This window comes from Musa acuminata, unplaced genomic scaffold (genome assembly GCF_036884655.1).
Source record: "Musa acuminata AAA Group cultivar baxijiao unplaced genomic scaffold, Cavendish_Baxijiao_AAA HiC_scaffold_618, whole genome shotgun sequence".
Classification (NCBI taxonomy): domain Eukaryota; kingdom Viridiplantae; phylum Streptophyta; class Magnoliopsida; order Zingiberales; family Musaceae; genus Musa; species Musa acuminata.
Genome location: NW_027020857.1, coordinates 40,001 through 44,339, shown reverse-complemented (window position 1 = coordinate 44,339; position 4,339 = coordinate 40,001).

The following is a 4,339-nucleotide window of genomic DNA, read 5'->3' as shown; positions in this document are numbered from 1 at the left end:
CAGCCATCTCAGCACCCTGGAACCCCCCGGGTGGCACAGGGCTGGATGGGGCTTTCGTATAGCAGGGACGGTGCTGCCTCTCGCTTCGCTCGCTGTCCGCCGCTCGCCGCTCGCTCGCGCAGCCAAAAATGGCCAGTTTTGGCCCGTTTTTGGGCCGTTTTGGCCAGTTTTTGGCCTGTTCTTGCATTGCGCGGTGACCGTCGAGAGCGGAGCAAAACGTCAGCCATCTCAGCACCCTGGAACCCCCCGGGTGGCACAGGGCTGGATGGGGCTTTCGTATAGCAGGGACGGTGCTGCCTCTCGCTTCGCTCGCTGTCCGCCGCTCGCCGCTCGCTCGTGCAGCCAAAAATGGCCAGTTTTGGCCCGTTTTTGGGCCGTTTTGGCCAGTTTTTGGCCTGTTCTTGCATTGCGCGGTGACCGTCGAGAGCGGAGCAAAACGTCAGCCATCTCAGCACCCTGGAACCCCCCGGGTGGCACAGGGCTGGATGGGGCTTTCGTATAGCAGGGACGGTGCTGCCTCTCGCTTCGCTCGCTGTCCGCCGCTCGCCGCTCGCTCGTGCAGCCAAAAATGGCCAGTTTTGGCCCGTTTTTGGGCCGTTTTGGCCAGTTTTTGGCCTGTTCTTGCATTGCGCGGTGACCGTCGAGAGCGGAGCAAAACGTCAGCCATCTCAGCACCCTGGAACCCCCCGGGTGGCACAGGGCTGGATGGGGCTTTCGTATAGCAGGGACGGTGCTGCCTCTCGCTTCGCTCGCTGTCCGCCGCTCGCCGCTCGCTCGTGCAGCCAAAAATGGCCAGTTTTGGCCCGTTTTTGGGCCGTTTTGGCCAGTTTTTGGCCTGTTCTTGCATTGCGCGGTGACCGTCGAGAGCGGAGCAAAACGTCAGCCATCTCAGCACCCTGGAACCCCCCGGGTGGCACAGGGCTGGATGGGGCTTTCGTATAGCAGGGACGGTGCTGCCTCTCGCTTCGCTCGCTGTCCGCCGCTCGCCGCTCGCTCGCGCAGCCAAAAATGGCCAGTTTTGGCCCGTTTTGGGGCCGTTTTGGCCAGTTTTTGGCCTGTTCTTGCATTGCGCGGTGACCGTCGAGAGCGGAGCAAAACGTCAGCCATCTCAGCACCCTGGAACCCCCCGGGTGGCACAGGGCTGGATGGGGCTTTCGTATAGCAGGGACGGTGCTGCCTCTCGCTTCGCTCGCTGTCCGCCGCTCGCCGCTCGCTCGTGCAGCCAAAAATGGCCAGTTTTGGCCCGTTTTTGGGCCGTTTTGGCCAGTTTTTGGCCTGTTCTTGCATTGCGCGGTGACCGTCGAGAGCGGAGCAAAACGTCAGCCATCTCAGCACCCTGGAACCCCCCGGGTGGCACAGGGCTGGATGGGGCTTTCGTATAGCAGGGACGGTGCTGCCTCTCGCTTCGCTCGCTGTCCGCCGCTCGCCGCTCGCTCGTGCAGCCAAAAATGGCCAGTTTTGGCCCGTTTTTGGGCCGTTTTGGCCAGTTTTTGGCCTGTTCTTGCATTGCGCGGTGACCGTCGAGAGCGGAGCAAAACGTCAGCCATCTCAGCACCCTGGAACCCCCCGGGTGGCACAGGGCTGGATGGGGCTTTCGTATAGCAGGGACGGTGCTGCCTCTCGCTTCGCTCGCTGTCCGCCGCTCGCCGCTCGCTCGTGCAGCCAAAAATGGCCAGTTTTGGCCCGTTTTTGGGCCGTTTTGGCCAGTTTTTGGCCTGTTCTTGCATTGCGCGGTGACCGTCGAGAGCGGAGCAAAACGTCAGCCATCTCAGCACCCTGGAACCCCCCGGGTGGCACAGGGCTGGATGGGGCTTTCGTATAGCAGGGACGGTGCTGCCTCTCGCTTCGCTCGCTGTCCGCCGCTCGCCGCTCGCTCGCGCAGCCAAAAATGGCCAGTTTTGGCCCGTTTTTGGGCCGTTTTGGCCAGTTTTTGGCCTGTTCTTGCATTGCGCGGTGACCGTCGAGAGCGGAGCAAAACGTCAGCCATCTCAGCACCCTGGAACCCCCCGGGTGGCACAGGGCTGGATGGGGCTTTCGTATAGCAGGGACGGTGCTGCCTCTCGCTTCGCTCGCTGTCCGCCGCTCGCCGCTCGCTCGTGCAGCCAAAAATGGCCAGTTTTGGCCCGTTTTTGGGCCGTTTTGGCCAGTTTTTGGCCTGTTCTTGCATTGCGCGGTGACCGTCGAGAGCGGAGCAAAACGTCAGCCATCTCAGCACCCTGGAACCCCCCGGGTGGCACAGGGCTGGATGGGGCTTTCGTATAGCAGGGACGGTGCTGCCTCTCGCTTCGCTCGCTGTCCGCCGCTCGCCGCTCGCTCGTGCAGCCAAAAATGGCCAGTTTTGGCCCGTTTTTGGGCCGTTTTGGCCAGTTTTTGGCCTGTTCTTGCATTGCGCGGTGACCGTCGAGAGCGGAGCAAAACGTCAGCCATCTCAGCACCCTGGAACCCCCCGGGTGGCACAGGGCTGGATGGGGCTTTCGTATAGCAGGGACGGTGCTGCCTCTCGCTTCGCTCGCTGTCCGCCGCTCGCCGCTCGCTCGTGCAGCCAAAAATGGCCAGTTTTGGCCCGTTTTTGGGCCGTTTTGGCCAGTTTTTGGCCTGTTCTTGCATTGCGCGGTGACCGTCGAGAGCGGAGCAAAACGTCAGCCATCTCAGCACCCTGGAACCCCCCGGGTGGCACAGGGCTGGATGGGGCTTTCGTATAGCAGGGACGGTGCTGCCTCTCGCTTCGCTCGCTGTCCGCCGCTCGCCGCTCGCTCGCGCAGCCAAAAATGGCCAGTTTTGGCCCGTTTTTGGGCCGTTTTGGCCAGTTTTTGGCCTGTTCTTGCATTGCGCGGTGACCGTCGAGAGCGGAGCAAAACGTCAGCCATCTCAGCACCCTGGAACCCCCCGGGTGGCACAGGGCTGGATGGGGCTTTCGTATAGCAGGGACGGTGCTGCCTCTCGCTTCGCTCGCTGTCCGCCGCTCGCCGCTCGCGCAGCCAAAAATGGCCAGTTTTGGCCCGTTTTTGGGCCGTTTTGGCCAGTTTTTGGCCTGTTCTTGCATTGCGCGGTGACCGTCGAGAGCGGAGCAAAACGTCAGCCATCTCAGCACCCTGGAACCCCCCGGGTGGCACAGGGCTGGATGGGGCTTTCGTATAGCAGGGACGGTGCTGCCTCTCGCTTCGCTCGCTGTTCGCCGCTCGCCGCTCGCTCGCGCAGCCAAAAATGGCCAGTTTTGGCCCGTTTTTGGGCTGTTTTGGCCAGTTTTTGGCCTGTTCTTGCGTGGTGCGGTGACCGTCGTGAGCGGAGCAAAACGTCAGCCATCTCAGCACCCTGGAACCCCCCGGGTGGCACAGGGCTGGATGGGGCTTTCGTATAGCAGGGACGGTGCTGCCTCTCGCTTCGCTCGCTGTTCGCCGCTCGCCGCTCGCTCGCGCAGCCAAAAATGGCCAGTTTTGGCCCGTTTTTGGGCTGTTTTGGCCTGTTTTTGGGCTGTTCTTGTGTGGCGCGGTGACCGTCGTGAGCGGAGCAAAATGTCAGCCATCTCAGCACCCTGGAACCCCCCGGGTGGCACAGGGCTGGATGGGGCTTTCGTATAGCAGGGACGGTGCTGCCTCGCGCTTCGCTCGCTGTTCGCCGCTCTCCGCTCGCTCGCGCAGCAAAAAATGGCCAGTTTTGGCCCGTTTTTGGGCTGTTTTGGCCAGTTTTTGGCCTGTTCTTGCGTGCCGCGGCGACCGTCGTGAGCGGAGCAAAACGTCAGCCATCTCAGCACCCTGGAACCCCCCGGGTGGCACAGGGCTGGATGGGGCTTTCGTATAGCAGGGACGGTGCTGCCTCTCGCTTCGCTCGCTGTCCGCCGCTCGCTGCTCGCTCGCGCAGCCAAAAATGGCCAGTTTTGGCCCGTTTTTGGGCTGTTTTGGCCTGTTTTTGGGCTGTTCTTGTGTGCCGCGGCGACCGTCGTGAGCGGAGCAAAATGTCAGCCATCTCAGCACCCTGGAACCCCCCGGGTGGCACAGGGCTGGATGGGGCTTTCGTATAGCAGGGACGGTGCTGCCTCTCGCTTCGCTCGCTGTCCGCCGCTCGCCGCTCGCTCGCGCAGCCAAAAATGGCCAGTTTTGGCCCGTTTTTGGGCCGTTTTGGCCAGTTTTTGGCCTGTTCTTGCGTTGCGCGGTGACCGTCGAGAGCGGAGCAAAACGTCAGCCATCTCAGCACCCTGGAACCCCCCGGGTGGCACAGGGCTGGATGGGGCTTTCGTATAGCAGGGACGGTGCTGCCTCTCGCTTCGCTCGCTGTCCGCCGCTCGCCGCTCGCTCGCGCAGCCAAAAATGGCCAGTTTTGGCCCGTTTTTGGGCCGTTTTGG